The sequence below is a fragment of the Marmota flaviventris genome, chromosome 3, assembly GCF_047511675.1.
Source record: "Marmota flaviventris isolate mMarFla1 chromosome 3, mMarFla1.hap1, whole genome shotgun sequence".
Lineage (NCBI taxonomy): Eukaryota > Metazoa > Chordata > Mammalia > Rodentia > Sciuridae > Marmota > Marmota flaviventris.
Window position 1 is genome coordinate 25,846,789 of NC_092500.1, and position 26,598 is coordinate 25,873,386.

The following is a 26,598-nucleotide window of genomic DNA, read 5'->3' on the forward strand; positions in this document are numbered from 1 at the left end:
ATGCTGTTTTTAAGTCCTCTGGGTATAGACCCAGGAGTGGGATAGATGGGTGAAATGGGGGCTCCATTCCAAATTTTTTAAGGAATCTCCTTACAGCTTTTCAGAGTGGTTGCATCAATTTGCAGACCCACCAATAATGTATGAGTGTACCTTTTCCCCCACATCCTCGCCAATACTTATTGTGGCTTGTATTCTTGATAATTGGCATTCTGACTGGAGTGAGATGAAAGATTAGTTTTGATTTGCATTTCTCTAATTACTAGAGATGTTGAACATTTCTTTCATATATTTGTTGATCAGTTGTATATCTTCTTCTGAGAAGTGTCTGTTCAGTTCCTTAGCCCATTTATTGATTGGGTTTTTTGTTTTTATCATGTTAAGTTTTTTGAGTTCTTGTATATCCTGGAGATTAGTGCTCTATCTGATATGTATGTGGTATAAGATTTTCTCTCATCTCTAGGCTCTCTCTTTACCTCATTATTTCTTTTGCTGAAAAGAAGCTTTTTGGTTTGAATCCATCCCGTTTATTGATTCTTGATTTTATTTCTTGCACTTGTTAAGGAAGAAGTCAAGTCCTAATCCTACATGATGAAGATTTGGGCCTACTTTTACTGCTATTAGGCACAGGGTCTCTGGTCCAATTCCCAGGTCCTTGATCCATTTTGAGTTTTGTGCATGGTGAGACATAAGGGTTTAATTTCATTTTGCTGCATATTGATTTCCAGTTTTCCCAGCACCATTTTCTCCAATATATATTTTTGGTGTCTTTGTCTAGTAAGAAATAACTGGCTTAGTCTGTGTCCTCTATTCTGTACCTTTGGTCTACATGTCTATTTTGGTGTCAATACCATACTGTTTGTTACGATAGCTCAGTATAATTTACAATCTGGTATTGTGATGTCTCCTGCTTTTCTTGCTAAGGATTGCTTTGGCTATTCTGGCTCTTATTTTTCCAAGTGAATTTCATGATTGCTTTTTCTATTTCTACACAGAATGTCTTTGGGATTTTATTTGGAGTTGCATTAAATCTGTATAGTGCTTTTGGTAGTATGGCCATTTTGACAATATTAATTCTTCCTATCCAAGAACATGGGAGATCCTTCCATTTTCTAAGGTCTTCTTCAATTTCTTTCTTTAGTGGGTAGAGGTCTTTCACCTCTTTACTTAAATTGATTCCCAAGTATTTTTATTATTTTTGAGGCTATTGTGAATGGGATAGTTTTTATGATTTCTCTTTCAGAGGATTCATCATTGCTGCATAGAAGTGCATTTTATTTATGTATATTGAATTTTTTTTTTTTTTTGGTACTGGCGATTGAACTCAGGAACACTCACCCACTGAGCCACATCCCCAGCCCTGTTTTTATTTTATTTTTTTAAATTTAGAGATAGGTTCTCACTGAGTTGCTTAGCACCTCGCTATTACTGAGGCTAGCTTTGAACTCAACGATCCTCCTGTTCTCAGCCTCTCGAGCCACTGGGATTACAGGTGTGTGCCACGGAGACTGGGTGTATTGATTTTATATACTGCTATTTTGCTGAATTTATTAATTCTAGTTTTCTGGTGGAATTTTTTTTGGATGGTCTAAATACAGAATCCTGTCATAGGCAAATAGTGATAAGTTTGAGTTCTTTTTCCTAGTTGTATCCCTTTAATTTCTTTCACCTATTTAATTGCTCTGGCTAGAGTTTCAAGGTCTATGTTGAATAGAAGTTATGAGAGAGGGCATAACTTTCATATTCCAGTTTTTAGAGGGACTGCTTTTAATTTTTCTCCATTTAAAATGATGTTGGCCTTGGGCTTAGCATAGATAGCTTTTATAATGTTGAGGTATGTTCCTATTATCCCTAGTTTTCTAGTGTTTTGAACATGAAAGGGTGCTGTATTTTTCAAATGCTTCATATTTCTGTTATTAACTTAAATGAGTTAAATACTAACAACAATTTTCATTATTCTCTTGGAGTTCTTCGTATATTCTGAATAGAAGTCCTCTGACAGATAAAAGTGTGGAGAATATTTCTGTCTGTGGTAATTTTTGAAGTGCAGAAACTTTGATTTTGATGAAGTCCTGTCAATGTTTTCTTTAATGGTTAAGTGTCTTTTGTCCAAGAAATATTTTCCTACTCCAAGGTTATGATGATACTCTGTTTTTTTCTAGAAGTTTTATAGATCTGGGATTTATGTTAGGTCTTGGAGCCATCTTGAATTCTTTTCTGTGTATGGAGGAAAAGGGATTGAAGCTCTTTTCTCCTTTTTAAAGTAGATATCTGGTTGTTTCAGAAATATTTGTTAATTTTTTTTCTTATTGAATTGCTTTACTGCCTTAATAAAAAAGTGACTGTCTAGGTATGGATCTGTTTCTAGGCTGTATTTTGTTCCATTTACTTATTAGTCTAACCTTATACAAATAACATTTTTGATTACTGAAACTTCATAAGTCTTGAAAAAAGGTAGTATATGTTTTCCAACTTTGTTCTTTTTCTTAGAAATTATTTGGGCTATTTCAGATCCTTAAGGTTTTTACATACTTTAGCATTGTGTATGTCTTCAAAAAATTTTGCTAGCTTCTTGTTTCTTTTTTAATAGTAACTAGGTTGAATCTATAAATTTATTTAGGAAGAACAGACAGCCTAATGATACTGAGTTTTTCCATCCTTAAGTATAACATATTTGTCCATTTATCTGTCTTAGCTGTTTTATGGTTGTTAATGCAGAGGTTTTGCACATTTTAAAATTTTGTTCCTAGGTTTCTGATGATTTTGGATGTCATAAAGAGTTGTTTACGATCTCACTTTCCTATTTTTTGTTGCTAGTATATAGAATTGATTTTGCTAATATCGAGCCTGTGTCCTACAACTTGCTAAGTCAACTTACTTGTTTTAGTAGCTTTTTTATATATTCCATTGACTTTTAGATGTACACAATCATTCTGTATATAGTTTTACTTCTTCCAAATTTTTTGAGATAGTTTCCATAAAATTTACTTTTTTAAAAATATTTTTTGGTTAGACACAATACTTTTATTTTGTTTATTTATTTTTACGTGGTGTTGACGATTGAACTCAGGGCCTCGTGCATGCTAGGTGAGTGCTCCACTGCTGAGCCACAACCCAAGCCCAAAATTTACTCTTAAAAGTATATAATTCAGTGACTTTTAGTATATTCACAATATTGTGCAATCATCACTATATAATTCCAGAATATTTCTATCACTCTAAATATAAACCCACTTATTAGCAGTCACTCCTATTTCCCCAGTCCCCAGCCCCTGAAAATCACCAGTCAACTTTCTTTGCCTTTGGATTTACTTATATTGGGTATTTCAAACAAATGCAATCATATGACTTTTACTTAGCATATAATGTTGTAGCATGGAGCAGTACTTCATTCCTTTTAATGGCTGAATACTATTCCATGATATGGATATGCCACATTTTATTTATTCATTGGTTAGTTGATAGGCCTTTGTGCTGTTTCTACTGATTATCACAAATAATGCTATGAACATATATATAAATTTTTGAGTGAACATGTTTTTAAGTTCACAAGGATATATATCAAGGAATGAATTTTTGGGTCATATGGCAATGCTGTTTAATCTCTTAAAGAACTGCAAAACTATTCTCATAGATGTTGCATCATTCTACATTCCCACCACCAGGATATGAGGATTCCAATTTCTTCACATCCTTACTAATACTTGTTATTGTCTCTTTGATTATAGACAACATAGTAAAGTGATACCAATCCCCCCTCCCCTCAAGTACCTTCTGCATGCTAGGCAAGCACTCTATCACAAAGTCACATTCTCAAAATAATTTTGAGATGGGGGTCTAGTTAGGCTGCCAAGGCTGTCCTTGAACTTGTGATCCTCCTGTCATAGCCTACTGATTTGCTGGGATCACAGACATACACCAATGTGCCTGACCTTGTGATTCAAAACCTAAGGACTTAGTGATGTTGAGTATATCTTCATGTGTCATTTATATATCTACTTTGTGGTGATATATATGGGATCAATGGTGTGCACCTAGTGTTCTTCGAAGTACAGAATTTTTTTAGACCAGGAGTTGAATCCAGGGGTGCTTAATCACTGAGCCACATCCCCCTTTTTTGAGACAGGGTCTCGCTAAGTTTCTTAGGGCCTCACCAAGTTCCTGAGGCTGTCTGAACTTGTGATCCTCCTGCCTCAGTCTCCCTCCTGAGTCACTGGACTTATAGGCATGTGCTACTGTGCCCAGCTGAAACACAAAATTTTTAAATTTTGATCAAGTGCAACTTATTTTTTCTCTTTGGTGGTTTTTGCTTTTAGGATCACATCTAAGAAACTCTCGAGTAATTCAAGTCATGAAAATTTATGGTTATGTTTTTTTTCCTATGAGTTTTATAGTTTTGGCTTTTGTTTGAATCTTTGATTCTTAAAAATATTTGTAAATGGTGTGAAGCAGGGTTCGAACTTCTTTCTTTTCCTTTTGGATATCCAGTTTCCCCAGCACCATTTGTTGAAGACTATACTTTCCCCTGTTGAACTGGCTCAGAACTTTTTGTTCAAAGTCACTGACCATACACAGAAAATTTAATTCCTGTATTCTCAATTATATTTCATTGACTTATGCTTCTGTCTTTATGCCAGTATAGTACCATCAGTCATGATAGCTTTGTAGCAAATTTTGAAATCAGAAAGTGTTAAATCTTTCCAAACTTTTTCTTATTTTACTGCATAGATGAGGGCCCTCCAATATCCTTAGAAGTGGTGAGAGCAGGTTTTTTTTTTTTTTTTTTTTTTTAAGACATGCTCTTGCGATGTTGCCTAGGCTTGTCTCCAACCCATGGGCTCAAGTGATCCTCCTACCTCAGCCTTGTGTTGAGACTAAGGGTATACACCCCATACCTGGCTCAGAAGTATTTAATGTTGTTCCTGATCTCAGGAGAAAGGATTTGCTATTTCACCATTAAGTTTTTCAAAGATTTTCATTATCTGATACAGAAAGTTTCCTTCCGTTCCTGGCTTGCAAAGATTTTTTAATGTTAATGGATTTTGAATTTTGTCAAATGCTTTTTCTGCATTTGAGACCATCATTTTGTTTACTCTCTGATTAATGTGGTAAATCAAGTTGATTTTTTCAATGTTAAAGTTCACTCTCCTTGGTCAGAATTCCTTTGATGTTGTAAGGTTCAGTTTGTGAATATTTTAAGAATTTAAAAATCTATGTTCATGAGGGTCATTGGTCTGTAATTCTCTTGTAAAATGTTGTCAAATCTTGGTATTAGGATTATACTGGTCTCATGTGAGTTAAGGGGTTTCTTACTGTTCTGCTTTCTGAAACAGTATAGGATTGGTACTCTGTATTACTTAAATGTCTGGGGGGAAAATGGCGAGGCTGATTGTGTTGGTGCATGCCTATAATCTCAGTGAATAGGAAAGCTGAGATAAGAGGGTGGGAAGTTTAAGGCCAGCCTCAGCAATTTAGGGATGACCTAAGCAACTTAGTGAGGCCCTGACTCAAAAAATAAAAACGGCTAGGAATGTAGCTCATTGGGTAAGTGTCCCTGGGTCAATCCCTACTACCAAAAAAAAAAAAAAAAAAAAAAAAAAAAAAAAAAAAAGTGAAGACTCAGATTCCCACATTACCTACCTGCAGTAAGTTGACTCTCCTTTCTCTGGCACATCTTTTTGTAAAAATGATAAATTATTATTTAATAAACTCTTCAAACAGGGTAGAAAAGTCCAAAGATAAAAACTTGCATTTTTGACTGACATCCTTTCAGACTGCTGCCTCAGGTACCACTAGGAATTTAACAACAAATGAGTGCCCTACCACTAGCTACGTCCCCAGCTTTTTTATTGTGAGATACAGATTTGCCCAGGTTGGCCTTAGACAACTTGTGATCCTCCTAATTGTCCAAGTTGCTGGGATTACAGTATGCATGCATCATAATTTTCTTAATTAGCACCCTAATGATGTTATTTATATTGCCCTTAGAGACATTTATTATTAAAAAAAGGTAGCAAAAATATCTCTGTGAATCTCTTCTTTTTCTTGGTGTAACTGCCTTATGAAATAAGACTTCTGGGGCAAAGGCTAATGCATGTCAGTTTCGGTAAATAAGGTTGTAGCAATTTCATCTGTACATCAATAGTGTAGGATGGGAACTGTATTCCTACATATCAATACTGATAGGCTAAAAAAAAAAAAAAAATCTGTTTAGGGGCTGGGGATGTAGCTCATTGGCAGAACACTTGCATAGCCTGCATAAGGCCCTGAGTTTGATCTTCAGGATGGAGAAAAAAAATGTTTGGAAGTTGGACATCTTTGATGACTGGATTTTTTTTTTTTTTTTTTTTGGCTTAAGAATGTCCTATTGCTATCTCTTGCCAATTTTTAAATTAGGGTTTTAAGTCTTTTTTTTTTTTTTTTTTTTCCTGGTACTCAGGATTAAACTCAGGGGTGTTCTATAACAGAGCTACACTGCCAGCAGGACACCCCTACCACCTTTTTAAATTTTGAGACAGAGTCTCCCTAAGTTGCAAAGCTGGCCTCTGTGTTCCTCTAGCCTCAGCCTCCTGATTCACTGAGATTGGGAGTGTGAACACTGTACCTGGCTTTAAGTTTTAATTGATTTTCTACGAGCTCTTTCTGTTTTTCTTCTTTTTGGAAATGACAATTTATTTTCCCTTGGTTCACTGTTTTCAAATTTATAGATTACAATCTTCGTGTATTTAAATTTATTTTTTCAATTTTATAATTCCTAGTTTTTATTTCATACTTGGAGAAGGCCTAACCTCAAGATTACAAAAACATTCACCTTGATTTGCTTGTTTTTACAGTATTCTTTAAATCTTTGATTCATTAAGTATTTATTCTGGTGTAAGAAATTAGATACATGTAAAGGTTCTCTTCAATGCCTACTGTTTCTTGATTTCTTTTCTCACTGGCCCATGATTTGTAATGTATAGTTTACTGGTTACTACTAAGAGTTATGGAGTTGTCTGATTCCAACATTTATAACTAATGGTTTTGATAATTGTATTTATCTTAAGAGTTGGGACTAAGAAATAACATAATATGAAAAAGCACTCCAGCTCTTGATACATAAGTGCTCAGCACAATACATATACACCAATTTACTTCTGAATCCTCCTGTTCATGGATGTATCTTCCGTATCTCATTTATATAATCCATCCTTTTAACACTGTCATTTCTCATGGCCACTTTTTCTCGTTTCAACAAAAATATCACTTTTCAGTTGCCTTTCTAATCACAACTAGAACCTGAATATATTAATCTTGCAGGTAATAATTAGCTGTGCTTCACAAAGTAGTGAGAACCAAAATCCAAACTCTAAGGTACTGAACACGTGGGAAAGAAAGGGTGCTTATTTCTTTCCCTGTTTTGAAAGGATGGAAGAAGCCTGTCTTATTTCAGCCCTTGGGTTACAAACAGTATTCTCAAACGGTGGTACCCTTTCAACTTCCAAGCCTACTTTACAGCCTGAAGGTAAGTAGATCACCCTAGGGCAACTACTCTGAGATTCGAGGCAGGAGGTGAGGGGTCGGGGAGGATTCCCTCCTGGGTCTTTGGTCCTGACCTGAGAGTTCCCTCGAGGCCCGCTGGGCCCACTCCCAGCTCGAGGGTGATGCCCCACGGCAGACGTCGTGGGCAGACGACTTCTTGAGCTCGCAAACGTGCACGCAGGCAGGACAGCAGGCGGGCTTGGCGGGCAGAGTAGCGGCAGGACTCCCATCCCTGCCCTCAGGAAGCCCAGAAAGAGCGGGCAGAGTAACGAAAGGCGCGCGCGGAGGAACCACCCCAAAGACGCCGCAACGGGCGGACCCAGGGGGCCCGGCTTCCCGCTCCAACGTCGCGCGTCACTCTGGCTCCTTGAAACAAGAGCCCCGGCGCTTGGCTTGCCCTTCCCTTGGGCTCCGGAGAATTTCTGTGGCCACCCCAGCCCCACTATGACCGCCGTTCCCGCCGCAGACACCTCGGCTCCCGGGGCGGTTGGTCCGCCTCCTCCCTCTAACCGCTCCGGCCGTGGCTGGCGCGCGCGGCGTCGGTGACGTCCACGTAGGGGCGGGACTTCCGGCTTAGCCCGCCGCGGGGTCTCGGGACCGGGTCGGCCCCTTGGTGCTGGGGGAGCGTCGGGCGTCCGGCCCAGGCGGCGAGTTGGCCGCACCTCGGCGCTGGGTCTGGCCCGGCACCTTGAGGGACCCTGTCCGCCGAGGAGGAGCGGGGGCTCTTTGCGGCCGCCCTCTCCGGTCTCGTGGCTCTACCGGGAGACCTCATATTTCCCCAGGGTCTCAAGCTTGAGACTCCTCGGTCCTCCTGCACCTTTTTTTGCTGCCTGCGGCGTGAGCGGCCGCTGAGACTCGCCAGACGTGGCGGGCGGGGCGGACACCCCTGCTGTAGGACTCTGTCCCTCAGCCTCAATGCCTCCGCGAACAAAGTTGAGTGGGTGTGGGTGGTTGGAGCTGTGGAGGTGTCCTCCGGGGGCGAGTGCGGCCAGAACACCCGTCACGGTTAAGTTTCCTGCGCGCACGTTGCAAGGACCGTGTGAGAGTATGGTACGTAAAGTCTCTTTCTAGGGACCGTGTCTCATTCATATTTTGGAATACTCTCCCCGCCCCCCGCCAGATTGCCCTTCATCTCCCTCCCTTTGTGTTACTTGGTTATAAAGTAATTGGACCACGTGTTAGAAAAGCGAGACGTGTTCTGTAGCCAATTAAGTGCACACACAATTATGGAGCTCTTTGATGCACTCCGTCATGGTCTGGCATCTTCAGTATAATTTGTGATGAAAAAGCTATGGTACCATTTTTCTTGGCTTTGAAGACAAGGATGTCTGCGAATGCTATTGGGGTAATGTCCAACATGTTAGTGTATTTTGGGCTCCAATGGATACTTTGATAAATCTTTAGTGTCCAAGTTTTGACAGAATAAATGGACACTTTGCTCTTAAAAACATCCATTGATAAATACTTTAAAAGCTTTTGGTCATATTACTTGTAAGGATTAAGCTGTTTCAAATAATTTCAAAGAAGTCTAGGATAAGGAGAAACTTGTTTTGAATTTTTCATATATGATACATTCATAATTTGTTCAGACTGTGAGTGAGTACACAGTACTTTAGGTCTAAAACTGAGTTGCTTCTGTTACCAAGCAACAAAATTGTAAACAAATCTAATATTCAACTAGGACATATTAAATGTTTCTTTCCTGCAATTATGTGGGTTCATAATTATTTAAATTCATGGGTTTAGCCTACGTAGTTATGGTTAATAACTGACTTTTTGTATTCAGGTTTGATTTGAAACATTTTGTTTAGAATCATTGAAATGTTTTAAATTTCAGTGTTGCACAGGAGTCTTCTGAAAGTTGAAAGTGATTTTTATTTGCTTTTTGTTTATCATAGATTATTATGATGGATAGTCCTGTTATTTTGAGTATTTTCTAGTTGAGGTGTGCTGACTATATTTAGGACTATTTTCAAATAACAGCATGGTAGCAATTTAGAGTAACCTACAGCATTTGGGTGATTTAAATATTGATTATTTACAAGTACTTTTTAAGTCTTGATCTAGCATGTAACCTCACTCTCCACTCATTGAACCCCTAATTATATAATTTATATGACAAACTAAGTTCTCAGCAGGTTTTTTTTTTTTTTTTTTTTGGTACCAGGGATTGAACCCAGGGGTACTTAACCATTGAGCCACGTCCCCAGCCCTTTTTTATATTTTATTTAGAGACAGGGTCTTGGTAAATTGCTTAGAGCCTCATTGATTTCCTGTGGCAGCTTTGAATTCAGATCCTTCTGCCTCAGCCTCTTGACCTTCTGGGAGGATGCCTGCCTAACCAAGTTTTCAGAACTTTTAAAATGATCCTTTCAATGCAGTAGCCTTTCAAGTAAATATGTGAGGAGATTTGAGATTGGGACAAATGACCTCTTTGAAACTGAATTGTTACTAATGGGGAGTAGGAACTTCCAAGTGTACTTAATACCCTTGGTATTGCTAAAATCTATAGACTTCATTTTAGTGTCCTCCCTACCTCCCTTATGCTGATGTTGAAATAATATTCAGAAGTTAGGCAAGACAAAGAAGAAAAAAATCAAGAATAATTCATGTTGTGTAATAAAGTTATTAGTAATTAGAAATCAGAATTATGGAACTATGTCATTAGAAAGGTCTAATTCAAGAAGCTTAGAAGAATTAATTCTTCTTTTTTATACTGGACATTGAACCCCAGGCGCTTAACTGCTGAGCCATGTCCCCGGCCCTTTAAATTTTTTGTTTTGAGATGGGATCTTACTAAATTGTTTAGGGCCTTGCTAAGTTTTTGAGGCTGGTCTTGAACTTGTGATCTTCCTGAGCCACTGGGATTATAGATGTATGCCACCGGGCTGGGCCAGAAGAATGATTGTTAACAGATTAGTGAATTGTCAAAAATTTGCTCCTCAGACACTGTCTCTTTGCATAAAGTAAATTAATTTGGTTTTAATGTTGTTATATGTAATGTATTAGGCTTAGTAAGTAATTTTCTTACCTTGTTTAACCTGTGTGTACTTCTAGAGAATGTGTATATATGTATCCATGTAAAAAGGTTTTACTAATTGAAATTCTTACTTGAATTCTTAATTTTCTCACCTGTCATTCCAAGCTTATATTCTTGATTTCTTTCTTTCTTTCTTAAAATCTTAATTTCTATACGGTTCAATTCCATTATGACCTCTAAAATCTTATATTTTTTGGGTGGGGAGGGTTTACCACTGAGCAACATCCCTAGACTGTTTTTATATTTTAAGACAGGACCTTGCTAAGTTATTAAGGATGTCCTCAAACTTGTAATCCTTCTGCCTCAGCATCCTGAGTTTCTGAGTATGCTACCTGCCTGGCTGTAATACACATTTGTGAGTCATGCTTATTTGATACTTTGTTACATTACTTTGTCTTGCCTTCCTAACTAGATTCTGAGCTATTTAAGGGCAAAACACCAAATTTCAGTAAGCTATATCCTTAGTTTCTTCCAAATAGAGACTGCTAAATAAATGTTTCCCAAAGATGATGAATATGTATTTCTATGCTTACCCCATTCTATAGCATAGGGGAAGTAAGAACATTGTTTAGAGAGGGTAGTAACTAACTTATGAAAAACAACAGTAAGCTATAAGAAAGGGGATTAAAAAGTGGGGGTTTATTGAAATCAAAGGGAAAGGCTCTGTTCCTAGAAAGTGTGCATATTTGAGAATTTCCCATGATAGTACCAGCAGGAGGGATTCCCTCAGGCATACTGGCACTTCTCCCATGTGGGTTATCGAATTTGATCAGTTTCCTTATTCTTCTTTAATTTGGTTTTTCCTTCAGCTTTCCTCTCGTACCCGCCTTCCATCCTCTTTCCCCATTTCCCTATTTTATTCCTTTCCATCCTACTTTTTTTTTTTTTTGAAGGGGGGATACTTGGGATTGAACCCAGTGGTGCTTAACAAATGAGCCACATCCCCAGACCCCTTCCCCGCTTTTTAAATTTTTTTTTTTTTTAAGAGACCCTTGCTAAGTTGCTGAGGCTGAATTTGAACTCAGAATCCTCCTGCCTCATCCTCCTGAGCTGCTGTCCATCCTACTTTTTGACCTGGTCAAGACTAAACATTTGTTAGTGCTTTCATCTGGCCCTCATAAATTAGCAGTTCTCTGAAATATATCTATATCTATCTCCATCTATCCATCCTCCATCAGTACTGCCCTCTGGTTCATGAAAAAAATAACTGTCAAGACCAGTAATATTTCTTGTAAGTTTGAGCTGTAATTCAGTATGAAAGAAATTAAAGTCCAGAATGTCCAGTTATTTGCTTTCTGTATATTGTGACTTCAAAGTGCTTTTGGATTAAATTCAAGGTTAGGAGGAACCTAAACCTGCTTTTTTCATTTTGGAAAGAACTTGTCATCCTTAAAGTAGGTCTTTGAAATTTCCAGGTAATTTGTATAATCTTGCCATAAATCTGTATCTGATGCTTATAACAAAGAGTTACTTCGGTTGCAAATATAAAAAATTGAAATTGAGTCTTAATATTTTAAAATCTTGGTTTGATTCAGTTTTTTTTTTTTTTTTTTGAGTTTGCCAGTCTAGTTTCTGAGTTGTTGCCCAGTAACACAATTGCAGTATACATAGCAACCATTGGAAACAGTGGCTCTGGGACTATGGGGCTTTTCCTTATGTTGTTGCAGTGCTTATCTCTAGTGTTCTTATTTAATCTTGTTACCTGAATCACATTTTGGTTTAAGCAGGTATTTTAGAGATTTTTAAAAAGCATAAAATATATGTTCTTAACTTTTATGGAATGTTGACAAGTGATAACTTTTTTTAAAAATTATTTTTTAGTTGTAGTTGGACACAATATCTTTATTTTTAATGTGGTGCTGAGGATTGAATCCAGGGCCTCGCACGTGCTCTACCGCTGAGCCACTACTCCAGCCCCGACAAATGATAAATTTTTGCACATTGTTTTTCACAAAGAAATGTGTGATAAATATGTATTGAATTGAATTATAGTGTATGTGAAGGACATGTGAAAAGACTATATCAACTAAAAATTATTCTATTCTGGGCAGAAAAACTATTAAGTAAAAATTAACATCACACTTCTCTACAACTGATATAGCCAGCTGGAATGGATGAAATTGAAATGAACTTTTTTGTATTACTTCTGGAACTTCTGGGAAAGCTATATCAGTAAGCATAATTGAATAGGCACTGGGATTTTGTGGGAAGAGAGTTGTGATTCAGGAGATGAAGCCTTGACTGGATGAGTCACTTAACCTTTCTTGGCCTATTTTTCCTATTTGAAAAAATAAAGACTTATTTAAGAAATTGTACGCTTCCAATTATTTTAGTGCTTATTATGTATCTTGCACTGTGCTGGGCACTGGGGGGATTGAGAGTAAGACTTAATGCTGTTTCAAATGCCTTCTCCACTGGGAGAAATGGATAAAGTAACTTGTAATAGAATGTGATAAATGTTCTGAGGATAACTGAGAATATATTCTGGGTTAAGTAGGAAGGATACTTGACCTAGAATTGCAGCTGAGGAATGTTAATTAGAATTAGTACATATAATTTGAGCATATTTAGAGAAGTATTCAACCTGACCTGACGAGAATTAGGGAAAACTAGGGAGAGAAAATGTGTTGGAATTGGAGAGACAGAATCAGGAGTTATCAGCAACAGTCATAATTGAGATCCTAGATGTAGATGACATTCCTAGGGATAGTGTGTAAAATCAGAAAAAAGTGAGTATCAAGTTGTAATGGGTAGATGGAGAAAGAGTAAGGAGGAAAACCAAGGTCAGGTCTTGGAAGCCAAGAGAAGTATGCATATTTCATTTAGTTTATTGATTGAAATTGTTCAAGAAACTTTGTGTAGCACTATCAGTGTAAGCATATCCATAGAAAAGTCTTCTACAGAGATCTGAACTTGAAAATAGATTAAGTCTTTGATTAGCGGTATAAAGGGAAAGAGTATGTACTTTGGAACTTGAATTTTGAAGTCAAAGACTAGAATTTTGGCTATGTAGTTTACTAGCTATTTGACTTTTCAGATAGGATAATTAGTTTTTTGGTCATCATTGTCTTCATGTGTAAAATGACAGAAAACCTTTCTGCAGAGTCATATAGATTCAAAAAAGGTAAGTAGAAATGATTGACTCAGTTATAGTGGGCTGTTTACTGATTTTTCACCCAGTTCACTGTTATAGTTTTCCTGAACTACACACCCTTCTCTTCTTCCCCTTCTCTACCCCTGATCATATTACTTTATCCTTTAAGATCTACTGCCTTTTGTTTGATACCTTCTTACATGAATGATATCGCAAGTTTCCTATAATGGAATGAATGTTGTTCTTGTATCCCTCAGAATTCTCAACTTTTTTTTTTTTTCCGCAGTGCTAGGGATTGAATCTGGGGCCTTACTCATGACAGGGGAATGCTCTGCCACTGAGTTACACTCCTAGTCACCCTTCCTCCACTTTTTAAAAAGATTTGAGGCAGATTCTTGCTCAGGCTGGCCTCAGTCTTGTGATTCTGCTGGCCTCCTGAACAGCTGGTATTATAGGTGTGTCACTTTGTCTTGTTAAAAAAAAAAAAAAAAACAGATACAAAACAACAAAAAAAACCCTTGTAAACTAAGGTTGATAATGATGTTTCCTCTTTTGTTCTTGAGTTTGATATTTTTATCTTTTATTTTCCTGATCAACCTCACTAAGGGTTAATTTTGATGACCTTTCAAAAAACCAACTTTTTCTTTTTTCCCCCTATTTTTGTGTTTTCTAATTCATTGATTTTTACTTTATTAATGATATTTTTCTTTCTGCTTGCTTTGAGTTACTGTGCTCTTTTTTCTCTAGTTTCTATATGGAAGCTTATATTATTGACATGAAACCTTTCATATTATACAGTTGTTTAAAACTATAAATTTTCTTCTGAAACTTGGTTTAGTTGCATTTTGCATATTTTGATTTGTTATGTTTTGTACTCATTCGATTCACACTATTTTATTTTTTGCTTAAATTTATTTATTTTCTGTTTCTTTTTAAATTTCAAGTAGGTATATACGATAGCAGAATGTATTTTGATTCATTGTACATAATTGCAGCACAATTTATATTTCTTTTTTTAAACTATATTTTAAAAACTTTCTTGTGATTTTTTTTCTTTGATCCAATAATTATTTAGAAGCTCATTGTTGAATTTACTAGTAATTGAGGTGTTACTAGATTTCTTTCTGTTGAAGACCACTATTTTATGATTTCAAACTCTTGTATTTACTAAACTTATTTTGAGGTCTGGAATATAGTTTGTCCTGGAGACTGTTTTATGTGTGTTTGAAAAGGTGTGTATTTTGCAGTTTCTGAGGGGCATGTTCTGTCATTTATATCATGTTGATTGATGAGGTCAATGGAGTCCTATATTGCAGATTTTCTGTCTTCTCCCGTCATTTATTGTAGACTTCAACTATTTTTGTTGAATTGTCTGTATCTCTTGTTTCATGAATTTTGGGGTTCTGTTGTTAGATTCATAAAAACACATACAACTCTATCTTTCTGATGTAGTGATCTATTTTTCATTATGAAATGTCCTTCTTTGTCTTAAGTAATATTTCTGGTCTTCCATTCTGTTTTCTCATTTTGGTATATGCACTCTAGCTTCCTGTTACTGTTTGGTGTGTGTGTGTATGTGTGTGTGTTTGTGTGTTTCCCTTATTGTGTTTCTTTTAACCTATTTACATCTTTGAATTATAGATGTCTCTCATAGACAGCACATAGTTGGGTTTTGTTTTTCTGATCCAATGTAACATTCTCTGTCTTTTGAATGTGGTGGTTAGTTCATTCACATTTGATGTCATTGTTGATATTGTGGACTTAACATCTGTCATTTTCTATTTCTCATTTTTCCCCTGTGCCTCTTTTTTTTTTTCTTTCTCCCAATACAAGGACAAGGAACTTTATATGAAATAGTTAATAAATCAGCAGGCAAGTTTCCTGGGGCAAGTGACTTTCTGAAGAAAAGGAGAAAAGAATTCCTCTATTTCACACAAAACAAAGATAAATTTCAGGAGAATTAAGAACCATACATGATAATTTGCCGCAGTCTGGCTTGGCACAATTCACGAGCCACTTGTCAAGCAGAAACAAACTTTATTTTTAGAACACACACGCCACACCACAGGAGCTCTTCAGGAATTCCCTCAGAGCCCAACTGCCACCATCGGCTTCCCCCACTCCTCCCGCTCTTGAGGCCAATTGGCTGGGTTGCGTGGGCGGAGCCCAAAGAGTCCCCCAATGAGCAGCTCTGCGGTCTGAAAGGGCAGGGAAACAGCCCAATGAGCATCATCGCAGAGGAGCCAATCAGCTGGAAGTTTGCTGGGGCCGCTTCGGCTGTGGCTCTCAAAATCTCCCCCTCTCTGTTTAATTAAACAACTAGCATGTGGCTTAGGGACCGTGCCTGCCTTAGGTTGTCCAATACTACATATGGTTCTTACCCGTCATCCGATGGGCTGACCTCAAGGCGTCAGCCTCCTGTCTTAGGTTGGTACCATTGCAATTGGATCTTACCCGTCATTGACTACCGCCCAGCATACAGCCACACCTGTGGATAGGCCTTTGTACTAGTGGGGAGGTGAGGTTCTTTGCCTCACCTCTGTTGGCCCCCAAATTTTAGCTGAACGACCATCACAAGCAGAAGGGAGGAGGATACACCAAGCCAATTGACAGCTCCTTTTGGAAAAATTGTACCACCGATGACACCATCAGCAAAAATACCCTGGCACTACCACAAGTCGCTGCACCAACAGATAGTTCCCAGTGCATACAAGTGATACATAGTCGAGGCAAGTTCTGCAAGCAGTTCAGTGATAGCTATTGCAGAAGCTGTAGTTTGGTTTTATCTTTGTCTTCACTGGCACTGGGATGAAGATAGGAATTCTGGCAATAATGGCTAAAGAAAAAATTATGTAACATTCCAGCAGGCACTAAAAGAAAACAATTTTCTGAACAATTTACATTATCCTGAACAGAATTATTAAATATAATGAAAAAGAAAGGTGAAAGTAAACAAACAGATCTGTTAACCTCCTTTTTTGTTCACATATTAAAACAATCCTCAACAGCTGTTTACCCAATTTAAATTAAACCATTTAAATCATGTGAATAAGAAAAAAAAAATATTTGGATCCATTTTTTTCATGAGCACTCGTCATATATGATATATGGACATATGCACATACAAACATACAACACAAAACACAAGTGTGTACATGTAATATAATACATACAACACATAACATAATAGTAAAGGCCTTGTAACTTTTTACAGGTGAAATCTCCATTGCAATGTTTAAAAACTCCATAGTCAAAAAATAGAACTGATCAGCAAAACATTAATCTAGGTCTGTATGAGCTCAAAAATCAAAATAGAACTTCATGATGTGGGAAAGGGCAATCATTAATAAATAAATAAATAAATAAATAAATAATAAATGAATAAATAAAGCATCCTGGTTCCATTAGCCTCCAGGTGTGGGAGAACCACTGTCGCAGATGTAAGGATAGCCAAACTGGAGTTCTGGATATCAGCTGTTATGGATTTGAGCCAAATCATCTTCTTTTTGGTCTATAGAAATCGCTTTAGTTAGTCTCTCTGGAATCCAAATCGGCTGCTGTTCTCCCTGTGGAAACACACAAACAGACCTCCGACTCCAGACAATCACTGGGTCAGGACCTTTCCATTGTTCTGTTAGAATATCCTTCCAAAGTACCTTGGGCTTATGTACGTTTTTTGGACACATATGCCTTTCCACAGCACTAAGCCCTGATGAATCCAAATTTAAAAAGTTTAGAGTAAAAAGGGTTATTTTAAGTTTATCTTTGGGGGATATATACCCCTTCCCAATTCCCTCTTTTTGCTTTAATAAGTACATTTTAATAGTTTGATGAGCTCTTTCAACTATGCCTTGTCCCTGTGGATTGTATGGGATTCCTGTTATATGAGTAATGCCAAATGATGAGCAAAATTGTTTAAAAGAGGTAGAAATATAGCCAGGACCATTATCTGTTTTTAACTGTTTTGGAACGCCTACAGTGGCAAAATTTTGTAAGCAATGAGCTATAATATCTTTAATTTCTTTCTTTCTCTTGCCTAATTGCTCTGGCTAGAGTTTCAAGGACTTTTGTTGAATACTAGTGGTGAAAGTGGGCATATTTGTCTTGTTCCTGTTCTTAAAGGAAATGCTTTAATTTTTTTCTCCATTCAGAATGATGTTGGCCTTGGTTTTTGCATATATAGCCTTTAAAATGTTATTCCTTCTATTTCTAGTGTTTTAAAGATGAATGGATGCTGTACTTTGTCCAATGCTTTCTCTGCACCTGATCATGTGATCATGTGATTCTTGTCTAAGAAAAGTATATTTATGTGGTGAATTGCATTTATTTCCGTATGTTGAACCAGCTTTTCATTCCTGGGGTAAAACCTACTTGATATGTTGCACTATCTTTTTAATGTGCTTTTGTATGCGTTTGCCAATATCTCATTAAAAATTTTTGTGTCTATATTCATCAAGGATATAGGTCTAAAGTTTCCTTTCCTTGATGTGTCTTTGTGTGGTTTTGATATCAAGTTGATACTGGTTTTGTAGAATTGAGTTTGACAAATTTCCCCCCTTTTCTATTTCAAGGAATAATTTGAGGAGGATTGGTATTAGTTAGTTCTCCTTAATGGTCTGGTAGAACTAGACTGAGAATTTGTCTGGTCCTGGGCTTTTCTTTGTTGGAAGGCTTTTGATGGCTGTTTTAATTTCATTACTTAAAATTTAAATTTTCTGTGTTCTCGTGGCTCAATTTGGGTAGATTATGTGTGTCTAGGAATTTGTTCATATCCTCAGGATTTTCTAGCTTATTGGAGTATACATTTTCAAAACAGTTTCTGATGATCATCTGGATTTCAGGATCTGTGGCAGTATTTCCTATTTCATCTCAGATTTTGATAATTTGAGTTTTTTCCCTCTTTTGGTTAGCTTGGCTAAAGGTTTATCAATTTCGTTTATTCCTTCAAAAAACCAACCTTGTTTTGTTGATCTTTTGTATTTTTTTTAATCTCAATATTTGTCTCTGATTTTAATTATTTCCTGACTTCTGCTAGTTTTGGTGTTAGTTGGTTCTTTTTTTTTTTTTTCCCCTAGTGTCTTAAGATATGATGTTAGATTGTTTATTTGGTATCTTTCTATTTTTTTAATGTATGGGCTCAATGCTATGAACTTTCTTCTTAGAACTGCCTTCATACTGTCCCAGAAATTTTGATATTTTGTATAATTTTTCTCATTTACTTCTAAGTATTTTTTTTTATTTCTCCCCTGATTTCTTCTGCTACCCATTCATTATTCAAAAGCGTATTATTTAATCTCCAGGTGTTAACATGGTTTCTATTTTTTTATCTTAACTTTGATTGCTAATTTTATTCTGTTATGATCTGATAGAATGCAAGATATTATCTCTTTCTTGGTATTTGCTTTGTGACCTAAAATATGATCATATTTTAGAAAATGTTCCGTGTTGCTGAGAAGAAATTGAATTCAGTCATTGCTGGATGAAATATTCTATAGATGTCTGTTAGGTCCATATTATTAATTGTATTTTAGTTCTGTGCAATCTTAGTTTTTGTTTGGATGATCTATCCAGTGCTGAGAGAAGTTTGCTAAAGTCATCCAGTATTATTGTGGTCTATTTGGTTCTTAATATCAAGAAGGGTTGGTTTTTTTTTTTGATGTGAGTAGATGCTCCATTGTTTGGGACATAAATATTTATGATCATTATATCTTGTTGATGGATGATTCCCTTAAGCAATATGAAATGACCTTCTTTGTCTTTACTGATTAATTTTGACTTGAAGTCCACCTTGTAATAGTAACCCCTGCTTGTTTATGAAATCCATGTGAATGATGTATATTTTTTCCCATCCTTTTAGTCTGTGGATGTCTTTGCCTGTGAAGTGTGTCTCTTGTAGACAGCAGATTGTTGGGTCTTGTTTTTTAATTCAATCTGCCAACCTATGTCTTTTGAATAGAGTTTAGACCGTTTATATTCAGTGTTGTTATTGATAGATGATTTTTTTAAAAAAAATATTTATTTATTTATTTTTTTCGGCAGACACAACATCTTTGTTAGTATGTGGTGCTGAGGGTCGAACCCGGGCTGCACGCATTCTAGGCGAGCGCACTACCGCTTGAGCCACATCCCCAGCCCTTGATAGATGATTTTTGTTTCCTGACATTTTGATTTATTTCTAGTGTTTAAATTGGACTTGATTCTCCAATTTTGATTCTGTGCTCCAAGTATTCTAGTATAATTTTTTTCCTATGCAGGTTTTCATTTTTCATAAAATATTTTATGAGTACGTTTTGTAGTGCAGGGTTTCTAGTAATGAATTCTTTTAGCTTTTGTTTATCATGGAAGGTTTTTATTTCATCTTCAATTCTGAAGCTTAATTTTGCTAGGTATAGTTTTCTTAGTTGGCATCCATTTTCTTTCAGAACTTGGCATATATTATTTCAAGCCCTCCTAGCTTTTAGGGTCTGGGTTGAGAAATCAGTTGAAATTGGATTGGGTTACCTTTAAATGTGACTAGTTGTTTTACTCTTGTAGCTCTTAAAATTCTATTGTTATTCAGTGTGTTAGGCATTTTCATCATAATGTGTTTTGGAATAATCTATTGTGATTTTGTGTATTTGGAGTTCTGTATATCTCTTGTTTTGAATTTTCATTTCATTTAAGGTTTGGAAAATTTTCGGATATTTCATTGAATAGCTGTACATTCATATAGTTTTTTACTTCAGAGCCTTCCTCTATCCCAATGTATCTTAAATTTGGCTTTTTAATGTTGTATCAGATTTCTTGAATATTCTGTTCATGGTCTCTTGATATCTTTTCTTTACAGTCCACTTTATTTTCAAGATTATATACTTTGTATTTGACACCTGAAAACCAGTTTTCAAAGTGGTCTAATCTATTGATGCTTTCCCTTGAACATTAAATTTGTTTATTGATTCCTTCATTTTGAGGATTTTTGTTTGGTTCTTTTTCTGAATTTCTGTTTCTGTTGAAGTGATCTTTCATATCCTGTATTTTCTCTCTGATTTCACTCTTTACGTTTAAGTATGAACTTTCTTAAGTCCTTTACTAACATTTCCTCTTCTCTGGTGTCAGGGAAGTCTGGGGATGTAGCTCAAAGGCAGAGAGTCTCTGGGTTTAATCCCCACTTACCTCGCTTGTATCTCCTCTGTGCGTGTGTATAGCTCTGTTGGATGTGTGGGTGGCTTGTGCTTGATCTATCTCTGGTGCCCATTCTTACAGTTTGTTCAACCTGGGCTGATGAACAGTTTATCATACCCCGAAGTAGCCTTTACTTCAAACTTTGTAAAATTTCCAGCTCTTCTATCAATTTGTTGCTTGCTCCACAGAGACCTGTGATTTCAGGCTAAACGAACCACTATCCCTTTCTGTTCACATGCCATGAAGCTCTCCACTTTAAGTCATAATGCACTGAAATGGTTTTTTGGCTATTTTTGAGGAGAGGACTTGTTGACCTAACTCTGTCATGCTGGAAGTAGGAGTTCCCTTCTTTGGTTTATGTTAGAATTTTTCTCCCTTGGAGGAAGATATTTATACTTGTTTTTTATTACTCTTAATCTTTTGCATAGTGTTAGGTATTTATTTGTCACTCCAAGGGTCCTTATTGAGTTAGATTTCCTGATTTTCCTCAAGCATCAAATTAAAAGGGCTTTGTATTTTCTAGAATTTTATATAAATGCAGTCATATAACTTTGTACTGCTTTTTGTCTGGAGTCTTTTACTCTGCATAGTTATTTGGACATTTATTCATGTGCATTCTTTTTATTGCTGAGTAATATGGCATTGTGTAGATGTACCACACTTTGTTTATCCATTCATCTCTTGATGGACTTGTATTTGTGTTGCAAAAAAAAAAAAAAGCTGTTATGAACATTTGTTCATATGATAGATCTATGTAGATATATGCTTTCATTTCTCATGAGCAAGTACCTATAGATACAATAGCCTGATTTTATGGTAAATCGATGGGTAATTTTTAAGAAACTATAACAGTGATTTCCAAAATGATTGTACCATTTTATATTCCAATCAATAGTGTATAAATATTTCAGTTCTGCATTCTAGACAATACTTGGTATGATTATACCAAGTTTATCCATTCTAATAGGCGTATAGTGATATCTTAAGGCATTTATATATTTGTTGAGGTTGTAGTGCTGGTGATCAAACCTTGGGCTTTGCCCTTGTTATAGTTCAGTTTCTACCACTCAGTGTGGTTTTAATTTGCATTTCTCTAATGGTATTTAACATCTTTTCAAGGGTTTATTTAATTGTCTTTGGTGAATATTTCAATTTTTTTGCCCGTTTTTTAAATATTGGATTTTTTAATATTTATTTTTTAGTTGTAGTTGGACACAATACCTTTATTTCACTTATTTATTTTTATGTGGTGCTGAGGATTGAACCCAGGGTCTCGCATGTGCGAGGCAAGCACTCTCCCACTGAGCCACAACCCCAGCCCTAAAAATTGGGGTTTTTAAACAATCTCTTCCTTACCTCCTTCTTTTCCCTCTTCACCTCACCCTCCCTCTCCTTCGCCTGCTGGGAGAAATTAATATAACAATATTGAGTTTTATGATCCACAAATATGGTTGTTCTTGCTTGATCAGTAGCCTCTTTTTCCCCAATGAAAAAAGACCTTACAGACAAGGAACTAACCCTAGCCCTAATCCTAATCTGGCATTTAGGACATACTGAATGGTATGGTTTGGATACATGATGTGTTCCCCAAATATCTCATACATGAGATAATGCAGGGAAGCTTAGAAGTGAAATGAGTAGATTATGAGACATGTAATCTAATCAGTGGATCAGTCAATTTGAATGGTTTAACTGGGTGGTAACTGTACAGGTACTAACAGTGTAGTAACTATGGCTAGCGGAAGTAGCACACTGCAAAACACACTGCAAGTATGTTTTTGGGCATTATATTTTCCTCTGATCTCTTGTACCCTTCTTTCTTATTGCCCTAAAACTGAACAGCTTTCCTCCACCAAGCCTTTCTGCTGGGTTGTTCTGCTTAACCTTGGGTGCAGAGCAATGGAGTTGACTGTCCATAGCCTGAACCTCTGAAACTGTGAGCCCAAAATAAACTTTTCCTCCTCTAAGTTGTTTTGTCAAGTATTTTGGTCAGAGTGACAAAAATGGTGATTAACATGCAATAAGTTGAATAATGAAGAATATCCCTAAGCATAATTGTGTATATCTCTGATTAATTTCTTAGGATTAATTCCTAAGAATATGGAATTGCTAGGTCAAAGGATATGTTCATTTTAGAAGTCTGGTTATCAGGCTGACCCCCAGAATTTATTTTTTGAGGTAGTAGTTTCTTGATGGCTAGCTATCATAAAGCATATATGGTTAGTTGTGAAGCAGTGTTCCAGGTGACATTATTCCCCAAACTGTCTATGGAATTGCATTATAAACCTATAACAAACCTATAGAAAAGTTTTATATCACAGTAATTTCATGGATCACTTTTTTTTTTCCTCACAAACAGGGTTGACTGTATTGGGAGATAGATGACCAAAAAAAGTAGATTATTGTTTTTCCTTTGAAGGAGTCATAGTTTCATTGGAAAGATAGGTTGTGTAGTTAAAAAGCTACTAGAGGACAAAATTGAAGATGTGAGAGAAATAGAATGTCTGAGAAAAGCAGGAGGAGGGCAGAAAACTATGTAGCACAAAGGAAAACCTATTCTTTATATTCACTTTCATAATGTCTGAAATTCTGAAAATAGTTTCATGATTCTTCAGCTTATAGGGTTTTTGGTTTGACTTAGATCTTCATCTTTGGGTTAATTGAAAAGATGTAAGAAAATAATTCGGTTTGTCATAACTGTGTGGACAAAGTTGTAAAGGCAAGAATCAACTTGTAGGGCTGGGGATGTGGCTCAAGCGGTAGCGTGCTTGCCTGGCATGCGTGCCGCCCAGGTTCAATCCTCAGCACCACATACAAACAAAGATGTTGTGTCCGCCGAAAACTAAAAAATAAATATTAAAAAATTCTCTCTCTCTCTCTCTCAAAAAAAAAAAAAAAAAGAATCAACTTGTATTAGAGAACTGTAAAGTAAACTGAATTGACTTTAACAAAGAGGTCCACATGGGACAATAAAATGACTTGTTTTCATTTGTATAGAGAACTGTTTAATGCAGAATGTGAATTTTGTGGAGAAATTTAGATTTGATCAGGAAGCAATAGAAAAGGTTATATTAGTAGTTAAAATGGTGATAACAATAAGAGAAAGATTGCCTTGTGAATATTTGTAGGCCATGGAGGAAAGGGCAAAGACTAAAAAATCTGGGACACTATTGTAGGAAGCTTCTATTAAAGCCTTTATTAAAATTAAATGTAAAATATTTGAGTTTTGACACTAGAGCTTGATGGTTTTAGACATGGAAAAGAATGGTTTAAATCAACAGATAAAGAATCAGCAGAATTAATAATCTGTTACAAATGGGAGTTGGGAATGAGTTATGTACTAAGAAACAAGAGAAAAATAGTGGTAATTAACTTTTTTTTAAAGTATTTTTCTAGTTGTAGGTAGACACACAATATCTTTATTTATTTTTATATGGTGCTGAGGATCGAACCCAATGCCTCGTACATGCAAGGCAAGTGCTCTACCACTGAGCCCTAGCCCCAGCCCCAGCCCTGGTAATTAACTTTTTTTAAGGAAGCAGGTAGAAAATCTTTTGTTTCAGGCTAGGGGTGTATCTCAGTGGTAGAGTGCTTGCCTAGCACATGTGAGGCACTGGGTTTGATCCTCAGCACCACATTGAAGTAAATAAATAAAATAAACATTGGGGCTGGGGCTAGGGCTCAGTGGTAGAGCGCTTGCCTCATGTGTGAGGCACTAGGTTCCATCCTCAACACCACATAAAAATAATAAATGTGTATGTGTGTGTGTGTGTATGTGTGTGTATAAATTCTTATTAAGTAAACATTGGGTCCATCTACAAGAAAAAATGAAAAATTTAAAAGAAAATTTTTTGTTTTAATTTAATGAGCTTAATGTGTTCATGTAAGGGAGAAAAAGTATTCTTTTCCTCATCCATTTTTTTTTTGGGGGGGGGGCGTTTACCAGGGATTGAACTCAGGGGCATTCGACCATTGAGCCATATGCACAGCCTTATTTTGTATTTTATTTAGAGACAAGGTCTCACTGAGTTCCTTAGCTCCTCGCTTTTGCTGAGACTGGCTTTGAACTTGCCATCTTTCTGCTTTAGCCTTCTGAGCCACCACACCTGACTCCCCATAATTTATTGGTTCATAGTTGAACCCATGAAAGATAGATTATCAAGAGAAAAGCATACAAATTTATTTTAATGAAAGTTTTACATGACTTGGAAACCTTTAGAAATGAGGATCCAAGAAACAGGGAAGCCCATTTAATCTTATACAGTCATGCAGAGGTACCACTGGGGGGAAAAGGGTATGAACTGAAACTGGTGCCACTTCGAAAGGCCTGTTTGCTCAGATTTTTCTTGGTGTCTCTGTCATACTTTTCTCCAGATATAGAAAGGACCCCTCTGGAATGAGGGCCATTAAAGGAAGGTCAGATAAATCTTTTTAGGGGAGACTGCTTCTGGGGATAATGGTGGTAAAGGACAGAAGAGCTTGCTTATATATAGGGTAGGGTGTCATTAAACCCCATTATTGAGCTTTTGTTGAAGGACTTGTGAGTAGAACTTGAGTTATGAGCTAAGAGAGAGGTTTGTAATTAGGGTGTAAATTTGTGTGCCACTCAGATAGAAGTAGTAAATAAAGCTTTGAGAGGGGCAATTTGACTTTTCTACAGAGATGCATCAATGGACCAGAGACTTCTTAGGATAAGTACGAGAAAGGGAACAAGTAAGGGAGAGTGAAAAGGAACAGAAGGGAGACTGAAAAGGAACAGAGAAATGGGAAGTGATTGTGATATTGTTGATGCTAATACAAAAATTGAATCATTAATTTTTCTTTTTTTTTCTAGTATTTATATAGTTTAGTAAACACAGTAAATCCTTGATGAAATTATTCATTTGGCAAGAAAGAAGTAATGACATTGTTACTTTATTTTCATAGTTTATAAACCATGAGTCAGTATTCTCATGTGATAGAATTTCTGATGTTAATAAATTTTGCACTGGATTATAAAAATTATTTTGCATCATTTAAAAAAAGCTTACTTTATTAATTTTGGTTCAAGTTGAGGGAATGTAGTATATTTTATATTCACTGTTCATAAGCTACTTTTGATTACCTAAGATTGTGACTTTTTTTTTGGCACTAGGGATTGAACTCCAGGGCACTTAACCACTGTGCTATATCCCCAGCCCTTTTAATTAAAAAAAAATTTTGAGACAGGGTTGCTGAGTTGCTTATTAGGGCCTAGTAAGTTGCTAAGGCTGGCTTTGAACTTTCAATCCTCCTGCCTCAGCCTTCTGAGTCGCTGGGATTACAGGTGTGCTCCATAGCTCCTAGCAGTTGTAACATTTTTTGAGGTTTGATTTTTTGAGGTTAAATTCTCCAAATGGATTGTTGTACCTTGTCGTACCACCTCCTTACTGTGTTCTGGTCTTTTCTATTTTCTAAACTAGTTTTCTTGTATCTCTGTTGTAAGCATATTTTCCAAGATAATTTATATAATTTGAAAACTCTTACCACAAGGTGTCATTGTAACCTATAAAAAGAATTTCCATGTAAACATGTGCAACTCAATTGTACAATTTTTACATTTCCTTGTGTTTTAAAATGTCTTTTTCTGTTTCATATTTGTTTTTTATTTTTTAGTTATCTCTTAAGATATAGCGTGTGCTTTGTTAAAGGAAAAAAATAAAAGTAGCTCATGTTCTTGAATTCTCATATTTTTGCACAAACATATGCTTTCCACCCACAAATTTCTTGAGAGTATGTTGCTATAGAGATGATTTGTTTGAAGGAA

The 26,598-nt window shown here is 36.3% G+C and overlaps 1 protein-coding gene across 5 annotated transcripts in view; it reads left to right on the forward strand.

Moving 5' to 3' along the window:
• The first annotated feature begins 8,110 nt into the window (after positions 1 to 8,110).
• Positions 8,111 to 26,598, forward strand: part of Cep83 (centrosomal protein 83) — a 123,370-nt gene continuing 104,882 nt past the window's right edge. For all 5 annotated transcript variants that reach the window (XM_027953312.3, XM_071609641.1, XM_071609643.1 and 2 more), the window contains exon 1: positions 8,111 to 8,568. The gene's annotated coding sequence lies outside the window, so the exon portion shown is untranslated. The remainder of the gene's footprint in view (positions 8,569 to 26,598) is intronic.